Here is a 25,445-nt window from a genome sequence, read left to right as displayed (position 1 = left end):
GTAGTTATAGATTTAACAGTAAGGATCTTTTAGTCTTCACATAAGTTATTTATGGTGCCTAAAATACTCCTATAGTATTTTAATTTATATGTTTGATTCTAGAACTTCTTGATATAAGAAGTTGATAAGTTTTCAGTTTTGTTGCTATAGCATCATAAAATACTCTTATAGTATTTTAAACTTTATGTTTGGTTCTAGTATTCCTTTATGTATATTGTTGGTAAGTTTTAGACTCGTTGCAGCACCACTATCACTCCCAAACACATGTTGGTAGTATCTCAAATAAATATAGTTGATCAGGCTATATTTATCCCAGATATGACTACATAACTGTCCAGGTTTGACGGTAATGTCCAACCTCCAAATACTTTTGTTTTGTTCTACTTGTGATACTTGTTCTAGTATATATATATATATATATATATATATATATATATATATATATATATATATATATATATATATATTCTGCATGTACTTATACTTTTATAAAATATTGTTATATTTTAAAGTATAACTCTTGCTCAGAGTGTTTTTATCCCAATGCGTTTATAGTTTTATATCTTTTATGACTGATATACTGAGTTCACTATAAACAATGCTCTGATACCAATCTGTCACACCCCCAAACTGGAACAGCGGAAACGTTCGGGGGCGGAGGACATCATGTCAAGTATCACAACACATGCATTATAGTAATCAAAGTACAACAACCATTGCATTAATAATGTATAAGATTTTACATAAGTGTTCAAACATTAGTTATTTGACATCAAAAGTAGGTACAGTAAAAGACAAAAGACGCAACACGGTACTAAGCTGTCTTCTCGAAAGCTCTGGGAGTGTACCTCTCTACTGGATTCCCTTCGAATACAAGTTATTTTGAAAGAGAGGATCAGAATTTATGCTGGTGAGTTCATAAGCATAATTAATACTCAAATCCGTTTTCTCGTTATTTGATAAAGTAAACACGCTTTTCCCCAGAAAATCCTATATTTTCTGATGTATTATACGGTAAGCGAAAGAGTAAAAGTTTCTATGTTCTTAAGTGATATACTGTGTTATAGTTTACATAAAACCATAAAGAAAAGGCATTTTCTAATACGAAAATAGTATTCCGTATTTATACTTTTATAATACTGTGTTATAGTTTTATAAAGATAAAACTATATGAAGTTTTACTTATTCATACACTAATCATTTTATTCAATATCAAAATGTGAGTTATCATAACCATACTTGGTGACCTAGGATCGCCTGAACATGACGTTCTTCAGGCGTCGCAATCGGTAGGACATTTGTCACCACAGGTCTGCCGACCTAGCTGTTGTAAGCAGCTCTGGTGCGGGATTGTCAGTCCCGTATAGATCTATACACAAGTGTCGCGCTCTCCCTTGAGGAGACTCTAGTTATAATTTCAGGATTTGGGGGATACTTATAAATGTACATGAAGGTTGCCTTACAAATGCTATATTGATGATTATATATAGAATATTGACAAGTTACTAGGTAATAAATACTGAGTAGGTTAGTTTCATAAACTATATAAGATATAGTTTATATGGTTGTTTTCTGATTGATGTTTTCTAAAGAATGTTTTCTACTCGTTTTCTGTTCAGTACCAATGAATGAGTTCTCTAAACTATACCTATTATAGTTTAACTGTTGGTAAAAATCGGTAATATTGTTATTCCATGAAGTTCACTGTTTGTACCAAATAGTACCAAACAGTTTGAAAACCCTTTTATATTTATATAAACATAATATTTATATAAGTATGATTAATTAGACCTTCGATTAAATAACTTTACGCCAAGCCCACAACCAAACAAGGAACAAAAAATGGGGTCAAATTATATATTAAAATCGTTTGAATCCGAATTATATAATTTACACATATATAAATATGCAATTTTTGATAATTATAACAATTAAAAACTTAAAAGACATTTAAAAGCATTTTAGATATTAACTCAATTTTCGTTGTGTTTCACTTGTATCCCCCCCCCCCCCAAACAGTTAAAAATCATAAAAATTTAGGGGTATGAACTCACCTTATGTGGGTGATTCAACTGAATATTCGATATAGGATGATAAGTTTCACGAGTGAAGTCCCGAGGCACAAACGAGTCCTATTTAGCATATTAAGACATATATATGTATACATTTAGTGAATCTAACCTCAAAAGTGTAAAGGAAACAATCTATGGTGCAAGGAATACTCACACACGAAGTGTTAGAATCGAAAATGGAAGGCCGAAAGGAGTTCACGGCCCAAAGATCTTGAAGATCTTGAGTTCATGTCCCATCTGGGTGTTCACGGCCCAAGAACAGCTTGTGTTCTTGAGTTTACGGCCAAACTAGCTTGAATAATGATGAACACTTGAAGATCCTAAGTCGATTCTAAGTTGAATCCAAGAGGATTTCACAAGAAAAGCAAGGAAAGAAGGCGTTTCTCTTGGTCTATAGGAGAGAGGAGGGTTTTTGGCTGATGATACTTGAGAGAGAATGGATGAGTTCATGGCCAGAAGTGAAGAAGTGAAGGATAAAATTGAGCAAGACATATATATAGGGAGGAGTTGACGGCCGAAGGAGGGTTCACAGCCGAAGAGTTCACGGCTCCGAAGACTGTTCACGGTCGAAGCCTCGTTCACGGCCGCAAACCGAAGCGAGTTCACGGCTCGGATGAAGAATTATGTGAGGTGTTCTCGGTCCCTAGTGTTTCACTTTTTAAACAAACAACACCTTCGGTACAAGGTTTATACACTTAAAACCCATTAATCTAGCCATATAAGATAATATAAGAAATGAGCTTGACCTTTACATGCTACGTTTGACTTTTACAAGAATAAAATTTTCGGGTTGTCACACGATTAGATTTATCACCAGAACTGCAAGGAATCCATAATGTTTTTCATGTTTCATACTTGAGAAAAACATTGTTTGACAAGACTCAAGTGATCTCGATGTCTAAAGTGGAAGTAGATGAGAAACTAAACTATCCAAAGAAAACCGAGAACTTCTTGGATCGATAGATTAAGAAATTTAAAAAATAACAATATTGTACTAGTTAAAATGCAGTGGCGTCATCAAAAAGGCTCCGATATGACGTGGGAATATGAGGACAAGATGAGAGAGAAATACCCTTACTTTTTTAGTTAAATGATGCCAGATTGCGGGGACGAAATATTTTGTAAGGGAGGTAATTGTAATACCAGTTTCTTAGCATCGAGACTTATACTATAATTGTGTTTATTATGAATATAAATTTTGATATATGTTGTGGTAAATTATGCCTAATTGAGTGTTCTTGAGTAAAAGAATTGAAACTTTAGGTATTATAGTTAAAAGGATAGTTTAAGAATAAAAAAATGTGTGAAATCTAGCATAAACAAGGACTCACGACGCGAGCAAGAGAAGCTCACGACGTGATAGTGCAAGAACGGTGATCAAGTTACGTAAGTGACCCGTAGTTGTAACCTAATTTGATGTCTCACGATGTGAAAAGAGGTGCTCACGACGTGAGCAAAGGTCAATGCCTGATTTTATCCACCACGGATCTTGCTTTGTCATAAAAAATTGTCAAGATAAAGGAAACTCACAACGTGAACTAAGATGCTCACAATATGAGCACGAGCAAACCATAACAAAAATAATTACGTCTTATAACAGGGGCATTTGAATCCAAACCTAAAAACACACACTTAAGGTGCAAAAAACCCCCCAATTAAGTTCTTGAGGAGATTACTTGATTTAAGCAACTGAATTGTTAATTTAGGTAAGAATTACTTGTTTTAACACATTTGATTTCCATTTTGAGTAAGATTTCTTGTTATTTTTGATGAAACCCTAGATGAAGGGTACATGTATAGTTGATGATGATGTGTTAGGACCTAGGTTAAATAGCCTAATTATGTTTATTTCCATTGATTTGAGTATCATGTGAATGAAAGATATTGTGAGTGATGATTGATATAAAAGTTTTTTGTGAAAGGAAGACATGGTGTTAATAAGTTAATACATATAATGCTATTAATTTATATGATAGTGAAAATTGTATGAGAAAGTTATTTATGGATGTTAGATAATGGAGAAATATAGAGTTAAAGATTTTAAGAAGTTATATTGATTATGATCATAGATTCAAGTCATATGAATGGTTTAACAATTAGTGATTTTGAAACTTGATTAAATAGGGAATCAAGGAAGGACTCTTGGTAGGGAGGAGATTTTGTTGGAGTATCATCCTCACAGACCATACTAAGGTGAGTAACTTTCTTTTACTCATGATGTTAGATGTTTATTGTTGATTAGTTTGTTAGAATTATTCGATGTTAATTACGTTGAGATGTTATGATTAAAAGACAAAGATTAAATTAAATAAGCGTTTTGGAAAGTATGCTGATTAAATGAGAAACAAGTGATATGATTAGAGAGGTCAAGTGTACAAGTGAGATGAATGGAGAAATTATTAAGATGAATGTTTGAGAATGTATTGATCAATGAGATTATCGAGATGATTATACGAGATTATATTTGAAGACAAGTTAGTGATGATGACTGAATTTATGGAAACGAGCATTCCATATGAGATTATTGAGTTGATTACACAATTGTATTTGAAGACGAGTTAGTAATGATGACTGAAATTATGGAAACGAGTATTCCATAATCAATGTGTATTGATCATATTACAATCTTCATATGAGATTGTTGTTGTGATAATGAAACAAATATTATAATTGAGAAATACTATCTCATATTAACCAGATGGAATTGATGCATTGTTATGACAACAATTATTACTCACTAAGCATTGTACTTATATTATGGATTGTTTATGTTTTCAGGTTACAAAATCCAGGGAAGGCAATGGAGGTGTAGTCATGTTTTGAAATTAACTTTTGAAACTTAACTTGATTTTCTAAATATTGTTTTGTAAACCTGGCTCGGTCCTGTAGTGTTTAACTATGTATCATATTAACTTGTGAAGTAGGTTAATGATATGTACACTTTTGTTAAAAAAATTATTGTACTTATTTTAGCCGGGTGTTACATTGACCAAGCTTATACACCTTAGATGGATGTGTATGTCTAAACCTTTCAAGACTTGAGAGATATATATCTTGAAAGTTCAAACTATTCATTGTATTTCCTCACAATTCGAAATATAAAGAGGGATGATGTAATCATATTGTGAATTTGATAATGCAATTAACACAACCAATATCCACATTGATCTTTATCAGATCGTTAAAATCTATTAGCGAAAGTATTAGCTCATTATAATTTCATGAATTTGAGCGAAACCTTACCCACTAATTTCAAGGTGCATACGCTCCTATCTATGTGGATCTTTCATTTCTAACCTATGGTCATAAAACTAGGTTTAAGACAAACCAAGTTCAAATTTAGTTTTCCTTCATGAACCGAACTTCACTACTCTTAATTTCATGTATCTTTGGCAGCTCAATGCGTACCAGTGCTTCAGTGTTGTTAGCAGCTCATTCGTACTGATCAATGTACCTTCACTAACCAACATGGTTTATTTTTGCATTAAAATGAAAACATAGAAACCAAAATCATTGCCAACTTTAACTGGAAGTGCACAGAAATAAGAATGTGCCAACTGAAACACAACAGGGTTTCAACCTTAGGTCGCATGCTAGTGATAACTAAAAGGTTTATTTTCGGTTGACTCATGAAACTCTCAAGATCAATACAACTCCCACTAACTTCTTGACATACGAGATTTCTCTCAAGGAAAATTCCTTGACGAGCTAAAAAAAATATGCAAAAGTTTGTGTGGATTCCTGACAAGAAAATACTTCATAGAATTGATCTCGGTTTATCTTTTATTTTTCTCGATCAATGAAAACATCACAAATCCAATTCTAAATGTGTTGGAGTAAGAAAAGCATTATTATTCCACATATTATGACGTGTTATCAACCTTCTTACTTTGAAATGAGTTTTAAGATATGATTTATAGTTAATGGAGCACATCTCTAAAACTTGATTGGAACGAAACATGACTCATTTATGTCGAGCCATTTCAAACAATGTTCGATTCCTCTTATTAGTCATACAAATGCAATATGTTCTTTGAGGATAAATTATGACACAATTCCACAATTACTAAGATGATCATAAAACATGATACTAAAGTACTCTCACTTCCTTTCAGATTGGAGAATCTCTTATCTTTCTACCTAATAGATTCTTTTATTCATCCTGCTACTCTTTAAACCTTTCAAAAATATCAAAATTCTGCTTAATCTTATAAACAAAATCATGACAAATAGAGTTATCATCCCTTGTAGTGGATTTGAAGAATCCATAGCAACATGTACTTGATCCATCAATCCTTCACTTGCCTCACATGAACATGAGAACAATGATTTAGTCATAATATTCCAATGAACAAGATTCTCATGCATCATGCAATTCAAATTGTATGACTCCAAGTTTCTGTCCAATTGAAACTTTTTGATGAGATTTCTTTTCACATGGTCAATTATGACGTACCACAAGGGATATCATAAGATTCAAATCCACAATTAATATTGCTATTATTAGAAACATGATCAACACATTCATTAAAAGCCATTGCAATGATATATTAAACAAGGAAACCATATAAACCAAAACTTCACCTTTTATTGATTAAAGAGAAAACTAGAACCTGTCCTTACAATGCATGAAAAATTGAAAAACTATGTTCCTAGACATCTCCGAAGAGTAATAGAAATCTGTTAAATTATCCTAACTCCTTAGTAGTAGCTCCAAATTCTGACCATTGAACCATGCGATAAACGTCCATCTCCCACGATCAAATTTAGCTTAATTTTTGTAACATCCCAAGTTCCAGAAAAAGAGATCGGGGGTGTAAAGTGTAAATGGAGGTTTGGACTCGGCGAGTTGAAAAGGTAACTCGGCGAGTCGAGTCGCGAGTGGATCGCGTGAATAAGTGACACGACTCGGCGAGTCGGTGCTAGACTCGGCGAGTCGGTGCTGGAATATGAAACCCTATTTTCAGGGTTTGCACCCTATTTAAAGAATAATATGCCTTCATTTCAGCCTCTATCTTCCCTGAGTGTTCCAGAGAAAACCCTAAATCGTGAGAGACTCCATTGTTGAGAAGAGTGAAGCTTGGAAGGAGAAATTGGTGAAGAGAAGTTGGAGGAATTTGAGGATATCATCAAGAGAGCTTGTGGATCTGAAGTCTACATCAGTTTAGACTCATCTTTGGGGTAAGAAGTCACCTCCTTAAGCCTTTTTCCTTATTGTCATCCATGGTGGTTGTTTTGGGGATTCTTTAGCATGATTGAGATCTATTTTGGGTATAGAGACTAGATCTGAGGTTGCAACTTCAGATCTAGGTTGTATTGGAGCCATGAGGGCAGAAAGCATCAGCCATGGGGCTTGATTGAGAGTGCCTTTGTCCTAAAACCTTCTTGTAGCTTGGTTGGAGCTTGTTGAGCCTTGCATGCACGTAAAGTTGGAAACTTTACTTGTGAATCTGGCCATAAGAGTCCAGATCTATGTATTGGAAGCAATGAAATGGCCTGAAATCGTCTGAATGAAGATGTCACATTTGGACTCGGCGAGTTGGAAGAACAACTCGGCGAGTCTGTTCAAGATTGCCTTGAACTCGGCGAGTCTGTTCTTGGACTCGGCGAGTCTGGTCGTGGAACCCTAGCCTTTTCAGGTTTAGCCGTGTCTCGGTGAGTGAGGGACAACTCGGTGAGTTGAGCAGGATGAGACTCGAAGATTGTTGGACTCGGCGAGTCTTGGGGTGACTCGGCGAGTTGAGTCATGATTGGGAGTTTCTGATTAAAGGATCTCGACGAGTCGATGGGTTGACTCGGCGAGTAGGGACAACCAGGAAGGTTGACTTTGACTGAGGACTTTGACTTTGACCAAGGGTTGACCAGTTTGACTTCCAAGGGTATTCTGGTAATTATTGGTATTTATTGGATTTGGTTATTTGGTAGTGTTCAGTGGTGGAGTTCGTGTCGGTGGTCGGAGCAGCGTGATCTTATTTCTTCAATCGGTAGTTGCAGGTGAGTTATCCTTACTATATCGACAGGGTCTACGGCACCAAGGCCGGCCCTTTATCGGATGGAAATCTGGGTATTGTTTGTTATGTTATTGTTTTGCTAGATCCGCATCCTGGTATTTAGGATGGTGTTATGTTAGTGACCTGGTTAAGGTCGGTACCCGGGATATAGGGTAATGTTATGCTAGTGACCGGTTAGGTCGGAATCCTGGTTAGGATGTTAATATGCTATGTGAACTATTAGACTGTTTGTCTGGTTGAGGATTGTTATGTGATTAATTGTTTTATGTGCACATGGTTGTTTGACGGGGGTTGGGTTGAGGCGGGTCCTACTTTGTGCTGTAGGCCAACATACCCAGGGCGGACCGGATACTCCGAAGGCCCAGCGAGCAGTCCGGATAGGATGAAGGCCCCGAGAGGGCGGACCAGACGTGCCGAGGCTCGGAGAGTGGACCAGGCCGACTGAAGCCCCGGTGTGGGCGGACCAGTCATACTGTAGACTCAGAGAGTGGACCAGGTGGATTGAAGGCCTGGTGCGGACGGACCAATCATACTGTAGACTCGATGTACATGGCTAGACTCGGAGGGTGGACCAGGTGGACTGAAGGCCCGGTGCGGGCGGACCAGTCACACAGTAGACCTGATGTGCATGGCTGTTCTATTTGTGATATGTTATGAGTATGTTTATGTATGGTTGGTATTTTGGGGGTAACTCACTAAGCTTTCGGGCTTACAGTTGTAGTGTTATGTTTCAGGTACTTCAGGAGATCGTGGCAAGGCGAAGGCGTGATCGTACCGCTCCTCATGTTTTATGACTTATGTGATATGGTTCTGGGGGATACTCTGATGTTTAAACTATTTTGAAAACAAAATGTATGAATTTAATGGTTTTTGAATGAAGTAAAATGTTTTAATTTGGCTCAATTTTTATGGACGTTACAAGTTGGTATCAGAGCCTTGGTTTGAGTGAATTGGAGGTACATTCGTGTGAATCCAGTCTCAAATCAAGGAGGGATTTTCAAAATGGTTTTCAAAAGGTTTTCGAAATAAGTAAAGGAGGATGCAGAGGGTACGATCCTCCAGAGCCAGTAAGTAGACCCCAAAATACCATACAAGTTATTTGATTATGTGATATGTTAGAACAGCATGCTAGTGATAGGCTAGGGATCTTCAGGAATTTGCATGATAGAATTGCCTGATTATATGATGCCTATTAGCCTAGGGTTATCCTTATATGAGATATACAGCTTTCCCTCTAGGAGGGAGGTTTGAGCGGGTGTGTGTATATATGGTTAGAGTGTTGTGGTGATACTTGAGACAAATATGGGTAGGTGTGGAAGGTAGTATGGGCCCGTACTACTGAAAGCACAGGACCCATACGCGTATCAAGGAAGTCACAACTCTCTAGGGTATCGGTTATGAGATAGTTCCTCGGCTGGATATGTGATGTGTCTAAGAGTCTCGTTGGTGTATTGCAGTATGGCGATTACGAGGCGTGTCGTGACTGGATCCGGATCGGGATCAGGACAGGGTGAGCCGGAGGCCCCAGTGGCACCTGAGATTATCGGCCAGGAGGGGCCAATGTTGACAGAGGATCGGGTCAGGGAGATCATCCGCGAGGAGGTGGTCGAGATGGTCCGGGGTTAGATCCCGGAGTTGTTTGGGACTATTAAGTCCGCTATGAGAGAGTACTTCGATAATCGTTATGCAGCTCTTACTGAGACGGCTGCCGCGGCAGCTACAGCGGCTGTAGCAGCGGCAGGGGGAGGATCCGGTCGAGGTTTTCAGTATCGGGACTTCGATAACACGAAGCCCCCTACTTTCGATGGAGTTCAGGATCCGATCGTTGCTATGAGATGGTTGTCAGACGTGGAGGGTTGTTTCTTCACGTGTTCATGCCCTGCGGATCAGAGGGTGAGGTGTGCTCTGAACCTTTTGAGGCTCGGGGCGAAGGATTGGTGGAGGTTGACTACGGGATCTTATTCTGACGCGCAGCGGGCTGCGGTTACGTGGGATCAGTTTCGGGAAATGTTCAGTACCCGTTGTGCTCCACGGGTTGAGAGAGAGAGGTTGGCTCAGGAGTTCGTGGAGCTGAAGCAAGATTAAGAGTCGGTGACGGAGATCACCAGGATGTTCACTGAGAGGGCGATGTTTTGCCCAGAGTTTGCTTCAGAGCAGGCTCAGATGTCCCGATATCTGAGTATGCTCAAGCGGGACATCAGACAGTTTGTGTCCACACAGAGGTGTGATACCTTATTAGAGTTGCAGGAGGCCGCCAGGCGGCGTGAGTTAGAGATGGAGTTGCAGTTACGAGAGCAGAGGCAGGCCCCGGTGCAGTCGCAGCCGGTGCCGAAACGGTTCAAAACCGTTGACTCCAGGATTGGGGGTCAGAGCAGCCACACTTGCGAGAAGTGTGGGAAGGGTCATACCGGAGTTTGTAGGTCTGGTGGTGCGTGCCGCAAGTGCGGGAGAGAGGGGCATTATGCGAGGGATTGCCGCCAGTCAGCCCCGGTTCAGGATATGAGGATTTGTTATCACTGCCATCAGGTTGGACACTTGAGGGCCAACTGCCCACAGTTTGCTGCAGGATCGGTGCAGGCTCCAGCACCGGCCACTTTGAGGATTACGGGTGGAGGTCAGAATGGAGCGGAGCCTCCGAGGGCTCAGGGACGTGCATTCCAGCTTACAGCAGAGGAGGTCATAGCAGAGCCAGATGCAGCTGAGGGTATGTTTCCATCTTGTTATCTTGTTATTTGTGTGGTATTGTAAATCTGTCTGCATTGTTCTGCATGTTTGTAGTATGATTGAGGATCTTAGTAGTTAGGAGTTGTAGTTAGCGTTCAGGAGGATTATGGTCGGAAGATAAGTTATGTGATCTCGCTGCTAGGAATAGCAACGGCGATGTAAGGAGGGTTCAGTTGAGATTCGAACTTCCTTGGAGTTCGGGTGTGCGATGACGGAAGGGTTATTCAGTGAAGGTTACTTACTCCCGAGGGAGTTAGTTCATGGATAAGAGGGAATGAATGGAGTAAGGGCGATTGAGCTATGCCGGTTTTGAGCATCGGTGGTTAGTAGTCGATGCACTAAGTGGGGGAGAATTGGAAAATTCTCCGGTGGAACAACATGCATCCAAGGATGGTTAGTTGTTGGATTTCAGCGTTGTGTTAGCCGAGAGTGTGGAAATAGACACGTAGGGCAAGGAACAGGCCATGGTTTCCAGAGAAAGTGATTGATTGATGTGAGGCCTGGGTTTAGGCCATGGAAAGGATTCCGGGAATAGAACTGGAGTTCGGAGCCCCGAGAGGGCTAGAACAAACTGCATGAGAGAGATTCTAGGGAAGAAGGGATCAGGGTGATGTGCGACAGTCTTTGAGCGGTCCGGATAGACTGAAGGCCGGTGGGCGTACCAGTCAGGCTGAAGGCTCGGGGAACGGTCCAGATAGGCTGAAGGCCCAGGAGGGCGGTCCAGACATGCTGAAGGTTTTGAGAGTGGTCCAGATAGGCTGAAGGCCTGGAAAGACGGTCCAGTCATGCTGAAGACTCTGTATGTGATAGTGGATCGATATGAGGAGAATGAGTAAATATGTCGCCATGCAATAGTAATCGATATGGTCTGGCCCCAAGTATTGATCATGATGATGGAGATGGTTGGAGGCCGTGTGTGGGCCTTGTTAGTTATGTGATCGAATTCAGAGTATATGGGAGTTCGAGAATAGCGGTTGCTCTACATGGATAGTGTAGAGTGGAGTTTAGCTCGGTAGCACTTATAGGTGCGGTAAGGATTGTTGAGTAGACTTCCTGGAGAGGGAAGGTATGTAACTCCGGAAGGAGTGTGGGTCCTATGAGAGGAAGGAAGCAGAGTAAATGGGTGATCGAAAGTGTTTGGTAGCAAGCACTGGGATTGTACCAGATATATGGAAGCACATACGGGTTGGATGCCCGTTGAGGTTGTGGCAATGTTGGATGATGCGCATGCATGTTTTCGGTCTCCTTGGAAGAGGAGAAGGGAAGGGATTCCCGATTGGAGAATAGGACGGAGGAAGGTGAGACAGCAGGTTAACAGACTCGAGAGTAGTCTGGACCGGTGCTGAGGACTGCATAAGGATATTACAGTCGGAGGTCAAGGACCTAGAGATCGTGATAGGGACGTGGGAGTGGATTGCACTCCGTTGTGTCGAACTGAAGGGTTCGAGGGTGACGCAAGGACAAGGTCCTTGGTTCCGAGTATGGTTGTAGGCTTGAGTTGTGTATGAGGAGGTATTTCAATCTGGGGTATTCCATCACGAGGATGACCGGACCCTATGATTGATTGGGCCTGGTGTGTTGGTATTCCAGCCAGAGGCTGATTAGGCCAGGTACGAGTGGTTACGCGATATGATTGGTTGATGGGTTACGGGAGCTGAAGGATGTAGTGTCCTGTCAGCACGTAAGGGATAGCAGTTTGGTACCGGGTCAGGACCCGGTGGTACATGGTGATATCCAAATCTGTAAGGGGCAAGTGAGTGGGTAAGCTGGAATGATGGAAGTATCATTGGGTGATACTTAGTTGATGTGGACATCATTAAAAAGAGAAACTGGTGGCTGGTTTGAAGCAGTTGTCGTGACTCTGTGAGGGGAGAGTTGGACTTCATAGGGTTTGACAGCAGTATTGGAGGAACCTGAGTCGGTTGATACCAGGAGATGCGTTGTGGGAATAGTATCTGGAATTGTGTGCTGCAGCAGGCTTCGAGGACGAAGCCTAATTGAAGTTGGGGAGAATTGTAACATCCTAACTTCCAGAGCAAGAGATCGGGGGTGTAAAGTGTAAATGGAGGTTTGGACTCGGCGAGTTGAAAAGGTAACTCGGCGAGTCGAGTCGCGAGTGGATCGCGTGAATAAGTGACCCGACTCGGCGAGTCGGGGCTAGACTCGGCGAGTCGGTGCTGGAATATGAAACCCTATTTTCAGGGTTTGGACCCTATTTAAAGAATATTATGCCTTTATTTCAGCCTCTATCTTCCCTGAGTGTTCCAGAGAAAACCCTAAATCGTGAGAGACTCCATTGTTAAGAAGAGTGAAGCTTGGAAGAAGAAATTGGTGAAGAGAAGTTGGAGGAATTTGAGGATAGCATCAAGAGGGCTTGTGGATCTGAAGTCTACATCAGTTTAGACTCATCTTTAGGGTAAGAAGTCACCTCCTTAAGCCTTTTTCCTTATTGTCATCCATGGTGGTTGTTTTGGGGATTCTTTAGCATGATTGAGATCTATTTTGGGTATAGAGACTAGATCTGAGGTTGCAACTTCAGATCTAGGTTGTATTAGAGCCATGAGGGCAAAAAGCATCATCCATGGGGCTTGATTGAGAGTGCCTTTGTCCTAAAACCTTCTTGTAGCTTGGTTGGAGCTTGTTGAGCCTTGCATGCACGTAAAGTTGGAAACTTTACGTGTGAATCTGGCCCTAAGAGTCTAGATCTATGTATTGGAAGCAATGAAATGGCCTGAAATCGTCTGAATGAAGATGTCACGTTTGGACTCGACGAGTTGGAAGAACAAGTCGGCGAGTCTGGTAGTGGAACCCTAGCCTTTCCTGGTTTAGCCGTGTCTCGGTGAGTGAGGGACAACTCGGTGAGTTGATCAGGATGAGACTCGAAGATTGTTGGACTCGGCGAGTTGAGTCGTGAATGGGAGTTTCTGAGTAAAGGAACTCGACGAGTCGACGGGTTGACTCGGCGAGTAGGGTCAACCAGGAAGGTTGACTTTGACTGAGGACTTTGACTTTGACCAAGGGTTGACCAGTTTGACTTCCAAGGGTATTCTGGTAATTATTGGTATTTATTGGATTTGGTTATTTGGTAGTGTTCAGTGGTGGAGTTCGTGTCGGTGGTCGGAGCATCGTGATCTTATTTCTTCAGTCGGCAGTTGCAGGTGAGTTATCCTCACTATATCGATAGGGTCTACGGCACCAAGGCCGGCCCTTTATCGGATGGAAATCCGGGTATTATTTGTTATGTTATTGTTTTTCTAGATCCGCATCCTGGTATTTAGGATGGTGTTATGTTAGTGACCTGGTTAAGGTCGGTACCTGGGATATAGGGTAATGTTATGCTAGTGACCGGTTAGGTCGGAATCCTGGTTAGGATGTTGATATGCTATGTGAACTATTAGACTATTTGTCTGGTTGAGGATTGTTATGTGATTAATTGTTTTATGTGCACATGGTTGTTTGACGGGGGTTGGGTTGAGGCGGGTCCTGCTTTGTGCTGTAGGCCAACATACCCAGGGCGGACCGGATACTCCGAAGGCCCAGCGAGCGGTCCGGATAGGCTGAAGGCCCCGAGAGGGCGGACTAGACGTGCCGAGGCTCGGAGAGTGGACCAGGCCGACTGAAGGCCCGGTATGGGCGGACCAATCATACTGTAGACTCAGAGAGTGGACCAGGTGGATTGAAGACCCGGTGCGGGTAACTCACTAAGCTTTCGGGCTTACAGTTGTAGTGTTGTGAGTATGTTTATGTATGGTTGGTATTTTGGGGGTAACTCACTAAGCTTTCGGGCTTACAGTTGTAGTGTTGTGTTTCAGGTACTTCAGGAGATCGTGGCAAGGCGAAGGCGTGATCGTACCGCTCCTCATGTTTTATGACTCATGTGATATGGTTCTGGTGGATACTCTGATGTTTAAACTATTTTGAAAACAAAATGTATGAACTTAATGGTTTTTGAATGAAGTAAAATGTTTTAATTTGGCTCAATTTTTATGGACGTTACAATTTTACTTAATTTTCCTTCTTTCTTTTAGATCCAACAATACCATCAAAATGTGATCATCACATAAGGGACTAAGAGTCTATGAATAGGAACTTATAATGGAGTTAGATAATGGAGGCACCCGAAGTAGAGTCACATGAATTGACTTTACCATATTCAAGTTCCTTCAGGTAGTTTGGTCATCTTTGCTTCCAATGTCCATTCAATTAGCAGTAGAAACAAAGGGACTCACTGGGGTCAACTAGGGGAACGATCTTAGAATCAACCTTTCTCTTTACCATATGATCAAACAGTTTGACCTAGCCGATCCCTTTCAATTCGGAGAAGAAACCTTTTCTTGATTATAAATGTCACCATTGTTAGTGTCCATGTAAACCTTGAGGTTAGACTCTATATGCATTTATTCTTCAGTTGTGTTCTTAAGCCTTTTTGCTTCAGCAACTATCAACATCTCGGTCAGACAAGTTAAGGTCACATCGAGATTCCTCACATGAGATTTCTCAATGAACTTACCATATAACTTAGGAAGCGAGATAAGAACCAAATCAATGGCTTTCTCCTTCGGGAATACGACACCTATTGCTTCCAATTTGTCAATGTACAATTTCATGTTTAGAACATGCGCACACACAAAATTTCCATTTTCGTGTTTACATGTACATATGGCTTGAGTAGTTTCATATATTTCAACTTGAGGAAAATGTGACGTTGGGAGAGTCACATGAGGAGGAGGTGGAAGAGTTGAAGGAGGATGATGTCCAATTCCACCATTACACAAAGAAGGGATTTTCACCTTGATCAGAATGTGGAAGACCATCTCAGAAGATTGAGCAAAACCATTTCTATAAGAACAAGGAATACCATTTCTATCTTGATTAGACATCTAAAATTAGGAGAAGAGAGAATTCAAGTTAGTTGATTTTTGTTAGTTAGCCCATGGGCCCATAGGGTTTCCTTTGTCTAGGGATCTTGCCTCTATATATTGTTTGTACAGCGTCCTTGTAAAATATATAAAATTAATAAGGTATTTTCACCCTCAATTTATTTTTGCTTACATGGTATCAAAGCGAGTTTAGGGTTGGAGGGTTTTTTGTGTTAAGCAACGGTCGACATCACTGTTCATCTACACTGTTTATCGGTACTGTTTTTTATTAGAATAATATTCATCGGCCACGATTCTAATTAGAGTACTGTTCATGGGGTACTATTTATTCGCACTGTTCACATGCTACTATTCTAGCTAGAATATTGTTCACGGGGGGGGGGGGGTACTGTTCATTGATACCGTTCACGGGGTACTGTTCACGGTTCTAAGTTTTCTGATTAGGGAACCCTATGAGTGTTCTATTTCTGAGTTTTTTTTCAATTTGGGCACCCTGTGACTGCACTGGTTCTTTTATCGACGTCGTCTAATCATTAGAGAGATTAGAAAATGACTACGAATTGTCAAGAAATTCCTATTTGTGGTTATGTTTCTGCAATTACGCATGAAATTCCTACCTTTGGTTCTACTTCTTGTTTTGGTTCTTTTATTGTTATTGCAAAAGAGAATGCTCGATTTTTTGGATATGAGAATTTACATTCGCCTGTGGCCTCTTTTGTTGAGATGGACGGCTGTACTAAATGTTTGTTATCTTCTACCTCCAAATGGGTTACTGATTCAGGTGCTTCGGATCACATGACAGGTAATCATCATCTCCTGTCTGATTTTCGTACTCATACATCGACATCCCATGTTACCATTTTTGATGGGTCTACCCCACAAGTTCTAGAATTTGGCACAGTTGATCTTGGCCCATCTATTTCATTATCTTCAGTGTTGAGCCTCCCTAATTTCTAATTTAATTTTCTACCAGTCAGTAAAATTACTCGTGGATTGAAATGTAGTGTCACATTTTTCCCTGATTATTGTGTCATTCAAGATCGTTCAACAAAACGAATAATCGGTAAAGGATGAGAATCCGATGAACTTTATATATTTGAACCCGAGATACCAAAATCCAGAGTAGGATTGATGTCATTATCTCCGTTTGAATTACATTATTGTTTAGGCCACCCATCTCTTCAAAGTTTGAAGAAATAATATCTCTAATTTAGTCATTTATCATCCATAACTTGTGATTCCTGTCAATTTGCAAAACATCAGCGTGTTCACTTGAGACCTAGAACTAGTAAACGGGTTGCATCCTCATTTGAATTGGTTCACTTTGATGTATGGGGTCCTTATATTAGTAGTTCTAAAACCGGGTTCAAGTATTTTGTGACTTTTGTGGATGATGATTCCCGTGTTACTTGGTTATATTTGATGAAAAATCACTCTGAGGTATTCAACTATTTTTGTTCATTTCTTGCTAAGATTAAAACACAATTTAGTGGCTCTGTGAAAAGTTTATGTAGTGATAATGCAAAAGAATACACCTATAGAATCTTTCGATTATACATGCTTCAGCAAGGCGTTATCCATGAATCTTCTTTCGTTGATACACCTGCTCAAAATGGCGTTGACGAACAAAAAAATCGTCACCTTCTTGAAGTACGTCGAGCACTATTATTTCAGATGAATGTTCCAAAAACATTTTGGGCTGATGCAATCTCTACTACTTGTTTTCTCATCAACCGTATGCCATCTGCAGTTCTTGGTGGTGATATTCCTTTTTTGTTTTGTTTCCTAATAAACATCTATTCCCTATTGAACCAAAAATATTTGGTTGTAGTTGTTTTGTTCGGGATTATCGACCTCAGATCAACAAACTAGATCCGAAGTCCCTGAAGTGTAGTTTCCTTGGATATTCTCGCCTTCAGAAAGGTTATAGGTGTTTTCTCCTACACTCGATCATTATACAAATTCACGAGATGTTAGTTCTCTAAAGAAAGTACCCTACTTTCCGGTGACCAACACCCGTGATGACGGAGACAATGATGATTTGTTGGTATTCAATATACCTATTTCTGACTCGACTGTAGAGTCTCCCATGTCATCCAACTCTGAATAGCCATCAGAGCCTGCTACACCGCCAGTAATTCATATGTATAGTAGGCAAGAACGACCTACATTAGCTCCTAATCTAATACCATCTTCACCTGCAGGTCCAAATGCTAATGATCCTCCTATTTTGAGCAATCCACTATCTTCCGATACATAGGATCCTGACCTTGATGGTCACATTGCCTTAAGGAAAGGGAAGCATTCATGTACTTACCCTATATCCTATTTTGTTTCTTATGGTAAATTATCTTCAACTTCACGAGCGATGATCTTTACACATGATAATATATTTATTCCTAAAACGGTTGGTGAAGCTTTGATAAATTCATGATGGTAGGATGCTATGATTGATGAGATCAATGCTCTTGATCATAATAATACATGCGATTTGCTAGACTTACCTGCGAATAAAAAGGCAAGAGGTTGCAAATGGGTATTCACCGTGAAAGTTAATCCAGAAGGATCTGTAGCTCGTTTGAAGGCACAATTGGTTGCTAAAGGATATGCTCAGACTTATTGGGCAGACTACTCCGAGACATTTTCTACTGTAGCTAAGGTATCTTCCATCCGATTATTCATTTCATTAGTTTCTACTTATGATTGGTGCCTTCATCAACTGGATGTGAAGAATGCCTTCTTGTATGGTGATTTACATGAGGAAGTTTATATGGAGCAACCACCAAGGTTTGTTGCTCAAGGGGGGTATGGCAGAGTTTGTAAATTGCGTAAATCATTATATGGTTTAAAGCAATCCCCTCGGGCCTGGTTTAGACAGTTTAGTGTTGTGGTGACACAATTTGGCTTACGAAGAAGCTCTTATGATCATTTTGTGTTCTTTGCTTCATCATCTTCCGAATGCATTCTGTTAGTGGTATTTGTCGAGGACATTGTGATTACTGGGAGTGATGCAATTGGGATCAAGAAGCTTAACGATTTCCTTGCATTTCAGTTTCAAACAAAGGACCTAGGTCCTTTAAAATATTTTTTGGGAATTGAAGTATCTCGTACTCGAAAAGGGAACTATGTTTGTCAAAGGAAATATTGTTTTGACATTTTCAAGGATTCCGGGATGATTGAAACAAAAAATTGTGAGTCTCCAATGATTCCAAATATGAAATTGAAAGTAGACGAAGGAGATCCGCTTGAGAACCCAGAGAAATATAGAAGAGTTGTAGGAAAATTAAACTACTTGACGATTACACGTCCATACATTGCTTTTCTGGTAAGTGTTGTAAGTCAGTTTATGTCATCTCCACGAACCTCTCATTGGAATGCAGTTAGTCATATTCTGAAGTACCTAAAGGTTACTCCTCGTCATGGCATTCTATATCAAAATCACGGTCATCATGTCATCGAAGGGTTCACCGATGCCAACTACAATGAGGATCCTATAAATAGACGGTTTACTACACGATATTGTGTGTTTGTTAGAGGGAATCTAGTTTCATGGAAAAGTAAGAAACAAAATGTCGTTTCACGATCAAGAGCTGAATCTAAATATCGGGCTATGTCTCAGACTACATGTGAGCTGATATGGGTACGAAATCTGTTGGATGAACTTGGTTTTGCTCAATCAAAAGCAATAAACTTGTATTGCGATAATGAGGTGGCTATCCATATTGCAAACAATCATGTGTTTCATGGAAGGACTAAACATATCGAAGGAGACTACCATTTCACAGTTGAAAAGCTAGAAGATGGGACAATCTCCACTCCCGATGTTCGAACAGGAAGTCAACTAGCTGATATCTTCACCAAAGCTTTAACTGGTTCATAGATCTCTGCCATTTGTAACAAGCAGGGCATGATTAACATCTATGATCCAGCTTGAGGGGGAGTGTTAGAATGTAATTTCATATATTAGTTTTAGTTCTGGTTAGCCCATGGGCCTGTATGGTTTCCTTTGTCTAAGGATCCTGCCTCTATATATTGTCTGTACAGCCTCCTTGTAAAATATATAAAATTAATAAGGTATTTCTACTCTCAATTTATTCATGCTTACAGTTTTAATCCATAATTATTAACCCAAATTTAAATTAAGGCTAGGATCCATATTTTCATTTCTTAATATAAAGAGGGATGTCGTAGTCATATCACGAAACTATTTTAGGTAGGTAGAAACATTTCACCAATTTCAATCACATGAAACTCTTAGATCTTTTGAGATTTTCATTAAAACGTCAATGACATGTTTTAACTCGGATTATGCTCTTATCGATTGTGACTGGACAATTAAGATGTGAATAACCATGCAAACCCGCTCAAACACCATCTATCAATTTATAATCTCATATTGATGTGCCGATTAACCACACATGATCCATCAACAATTATTAACGCGATTCGTTTCATCATTTCATCTTTATAGTCCCACATTAGTGTGTCAGTTAACCACACACGGTCCACTAACGACTCATAAAGAAACGATGTGCGTTTTCATAGATTGGCATACAACTTCACATTTTTTCTAAAATAACTAGACTGAGAATTTTAGAGAAATGTCTACTACTTTATATCATTATACTTTTAATGAGATTATGTACTATCAAACCCGTTCATCTAACGAATCTCCACCACACAAAGAAGTGGTAGGTGAACAGGACACACATTCAACGGTCATTTTATAGGCCGTTTCCTTATACCTCTCTTTAAGCATGGCTTCGTGAATGAGGCCTACTATTAATTTGGCTGACTTTTAGTTATACATATAGTAATAAACATCTTATATATGTATAGGGTGTTTTTTTAAAAAGTTTTTAAAAGACAAGGTTTAAATATTAACTATCTAAATTAATCATATAATTAATTAATTAATTTAAACCTAACATAGATTTTATAATTATCTTTTGTTTAATCTTATAATTAAATGTATTATTCAATCCATTAGGATAATTCAATTTAATTAATCTTATAATTAAAAATTATATTTTCCATGATTATCTCCTAATATTTAGGCTTTTATATTTAATCATATAAGGCATTCAAAATTTGAATATCAGCAGAATCAAAACCGGATAATCACTAAAAATCATACTAATCAGATTAGGCAGATCGGGGCACAAAAATCGAAAAAACCGAAAGGCGTCGCAGCTAGGCGCTCCACATCTTTTGGAAAAAAAAATTGTTCGATCAATTTATGTACAATCAATGTTAGACACGCCAAGGCTCTGATACCACTGATAGGTTTATATGTTACAAAAACTATTTGCTTGCGGAAAGTCTCTAAACACTTAAGGGCACATGCAACCTAGAGGGTCTATGTCATAACACTTTGAGGGTAACATACAAGGAACAACAAAACTAAGAAGAACCCTAATGTAATCGAAAACACCAAGTCAGGGTTAAATACCTTTAATTTGTTGTAGTAAACAAGTCACTGCAATTCCTTGTAGTTGTTTGTCTTGAAAAGCTTAGCACCAAAAGGATGATGCATGTAATGGCTCATACCAAAACCCTAGAACTAGAAGAAAAGAGAGGAGAGAGAGGAGTGCAAGAGAAATCAGAATTTTCTACGTACAAGAGTAGTAAAAAATAGCTGACCCAAGGATGTTATTTATAGCTGCTTGGAAACCCTAGAAACACAAAATTTGAACATATAATAATAATATCTCCAATCAGATATTTATCTACTTTCCTAATTATCATTTGGAGGCTTCTAGAAACCCTAATAGGGCATCAAAAACCACCCATATGATGGAGGCTTCTAGATCCTCTATTTTGTTCAACTATTGAACAATTACAGCTCAACCCTTGCACCTTTAATTAATTCTAATTAATCATGACATATTTCTGGATTAATTATGATTAATAATTAATTATTTCTTATTGATTTCATATTAATTTATTAATCATATAAATTAACAAATAAATTATATAACTATTGATCTCATATTAATTTATTAATCACATAATAAATTAACAAATCAACTATTTATATCCAATTAATATATTAATCATATAATATATTAACAAATAATTTATTAAAATTTATTAATCATATAATAAACTAATAAATTTATCCTCTCTCTACAGATATCATTCTAACAAACTTCTAGTTATGATGGCAACCCAAAAAGGACTTAGCTTTTAATTACAAGAGTAGACCAATTTAGTTATGAGCTTAGACAACTTAATCCAACATTTATTCCCCTATTTTGGGAGGTGTGAATAGTATTACTCCAAATATGGAGTAATACTATTCAATCCTCCTAAAATAGGGATGAACTTCCAGTTGTCGGTTTTAGTCTTTCTTTTTATACATTTATACAATTTTAGTTTACTTTTATCTATTAGTTATAATTTCCATGTAGTATTTAATATTTATAATATTTTTTATATTGTAAATTAAATTAATTAATTATAAGTATGAAGTTATTTTTGTGTATCAAATTCATATAAAAATTTAAATAAATACTGAAAATTTTAAAACATGATAACGTATTTTACAAGTGTATTGTAAATATAATCGTATTTATTTAATACTATTGTAATGAAAAAAGATAGATTATATATATATATATATATATATATATATATATATATATATATATATATATATATATATATATATATGTGTGTGTGCGCGCGCGCGTGCGTGTGTGTGTGTTAAAAGCTAATAAGTAGAAGGGTGTATTTGGAAATATATGTAAGTTGTAAAAAGTGAATATACTAGGAATATATTCTTTGAAGTAAAAAAGTGGGGTTAAGAATGAAATAGGGTTTGAGATGAAACACTATTTATCCGATTTTTTACTCTATTTTTTGAGGAAAAAATGAAGATGGGTTGGAAATGGTCTCAACGACGATTATTTTCGACCCTATACCAAGGATATGTCGTCGGGAAAGCTGTATCGACGACATATTGTCGGTACATAGTTGTCAGCATTTTTTTGTCGCTATAACTATAAAATATCGTCATGATAAAGCTACTTTTACCGACAATGTGTCATCACTAAAACATCTGCCAGGATTGATTTTCTGAAGAAAAAAAAAGATTTGTTAAATACATATCCCAGACATAATGTCGGTATATAGATTTCATTTATCCTGACGACATGTCGTCGGTATAGTTCAAAAATGGTTTTATTGTTACAAGCTTTTACCGACGGTATGTCGTCGTCATAGCCCCTGAGAATTTCTTTCTAGTTTTACAGATTCTATATGTTTTTACCATTTAATGCCTGTTTGTTTACACAATTCCAGAAAATTTGCAACATATACTCATAATAAACAAACATTCAACTTCTTACAAACTTATAAATGTCTAATACAAGACGAAAGGATTACAAATATCCAGCACACATTGTTCAAAGTCTAATATAAACCAAAAGGATTACAAATATTCAACACACATTGTTCTTAGTGATACAATCAAAATATTAAGATTCATTATCACCTTGCTCATTACTTTCCTTCGTTTCTTTGGGGGTTGAAGTATTTCTTGCACACGCATTAGGATTAAAATTGAAATTGTGTTCGTGGTGGTGGTTGGTAGTTTGGAATATGATACATCAATGAATGATTAAAATCTTGTTGCACTTGTTGCAAGTATTGATTAAATTGTTCGTTTAGTGGAACAAATTGGGCACTAGTCATATTTTGAGGTTGAGTTAGGATTCAACCTCATTTACTGTGGAGTTGCCAAGGCATTTTTGCGTCTTCTGAGGAACGTTTGTTATGAAGCCAGATGCTGACTATTTTTTATATCTAGTGTACACAGGGCACCTTTCGAAAAAAGCTGTCTTTTTGAATTTTTTTGACAAAGTTTGACCTGGGGTCAAACTTTAGGGTAGGGGTGAAAGTGGGTCCAAAACCGGATCGGTTTACCCGGACCCCGAAAACCTAGATCCTGGAATTGAAGGATGATAAGAATCGAGAACCAGACTGATATACGGTAACTGGTTCTGGGTATCAAACCGGGTATAGTGGGTGTGGAACTGGTTTGAATTGGAAAATGATAATTGGAACCGCAGCCCGAAATTATTAAACGAAAGAAAAAAAATTACAATCATGCCCCCATCTTCTACTTCTGTGAAATGTTATTGAAATGGAGATGGAAAATGGTGTGAAGAGATGGTTGGTCTAACATATCACAGTGGAATCCCATATCCAATCAATTCTCCATTGCCATGTCTGTTTTACCTCAAGAACAACACTCCTCTATCACAAGGTAAGGTTAATATTATTGTTATTACTGAATTCGACTTCCCAAATTGAAACCCTTGGTTATTGAATCTTGTTGTTGGGGTGAATTAATTAGGTTCTGAAAAATGAAGACCAAAAGAGGGCACTTGTCAGCTGGTTGTCGAAGTATGAACTTGTACATGAGGTTCTAGAGATTCCCTTATCTGGTATTTGTTTGAATTGGACTGAAATTTCACATTCATCCTATATATTTTATGTTATCTGACTCTGATTATTGTGTATGATCATGTTGTTGCTTTTCTCTTCTAGGAAAACCATAAGAACAATATGAAATTTCGAAATTTCAACTTTAATGTATCCCATCATGGTGACTATGTGGTGATAGCTTCTGAACCGATTTGCCTTGTGGGTTTAGACATTGTAACTTACTTCCATCCTGTAAAAGAAACGATTTAAGAGTTCATTTACAATTTCCCATCATACTTTTCTAGTTTAGAATGGGAAAAGATTATTAATGCTGGGGAAGAGATTATCAATGTTGGTTCTGATGATAATGTCCTGGACATTTTTTCAGGCGAACTTGAAAATGATTTTATGTCATAATTTGTTTTCTTGATAAAATGCATTATTTTTTTTGTATTCTCCCTTATTCAACATGCCTTATAGGTTAGTGACGTAAAAATCAGTAATACCACTTTACTGGTTCCGTTCCATTAAACCTGGTTCCGGTTGTTTTACATATCTAGTTCCAATACCCGGAATACCCGGACCCCTTGGACCCATACCTGAAATACCCGGAACCTGGATACGACTAATTTTGGAACCCAATACTCGGATCGTTTACGCATTTTATGGTTATACTGGTTCCGGTTCCGGCCCGATTACGGTTTCGGTCTGGTTTCCCAGTTTTATAACTCAGCCTACTTTAGGGTTTTAGATCATAGACTACATTTGATCCTTATTTAATGTCTAAGTGGTTTGTGAAACCGGTCTTTACATTATTCTCATGCAGTTGTGATTTTTAGATTCCCACGAGGTGAGTTTTCTCACTATAGTACTTGCGACATAGTTGTTATGATATGATAGTATGCTTATCTAGACTAGTAGGCCCTTGCTTGTTGCTTGTATCTTTACATGCTTTGTTCAGTTAAAATAGACATGTTGGGTTGAAACAGACCCGTTCGGTTGAAACAAACATGTTGGGTTGAAACGCACCCGTTCAGTTGAAATAGACATGTTTAGTTGAAACATACCTATTACGTTGAAATATACATGTTGGGTTGAAACATACCCATTTGTTTGAAACAAACATGTTGGGTTGGAATAGTCTGTTACTATTATGATTAGTTATTTGTGATGTATGTGATATTTTGGGGAACTCGCTAAGCCTTGTTCTTACAATTGTATATTAAAATGTTTCATGTACTTTTGAGGATCGATGTGATTGTACTACAAACTATGTTTTGAGATTCAACATTGTTTTCTATTAATACTCTGATTTTCAATTTGGT

At 38.4% G+C, this 25,445-nt stretch overlaps 1 pseudogene; it reads left to right on the top strand.

The window, feature by feature from the left end:
• Positions 1 to 23,836: 23,836 nt before the first annotated feature.
• LOC145164891 (uncharacterized) lies at positions 23,837 to 24,537 on the top strand (annotated as a pseudogene).
• Positions 24,538 to 25,445: the final 908 nt, after the last annotated feature.

The sequence above is a fragment of the Lactuca virosa genome, chromosome 3 (genome assembly GCF_052849685.1).
Source record: "Lactuca virosa cultivar CGN04683 chromosome 3, Lactuca_virosa_CGN04683_v6, whole genome shotgun sequence".
Classification (NCBI taxonomy): domain Eukaryota; kingdom Viridiplantae; phylum Streptophyta; class Magnoliopsida; order Asterales; family Asteraceae; genus Lactuca; species Lactuca virosa.
This window is presented reverse-complemented; position numbering and strand designations above follow the sequence as displayed.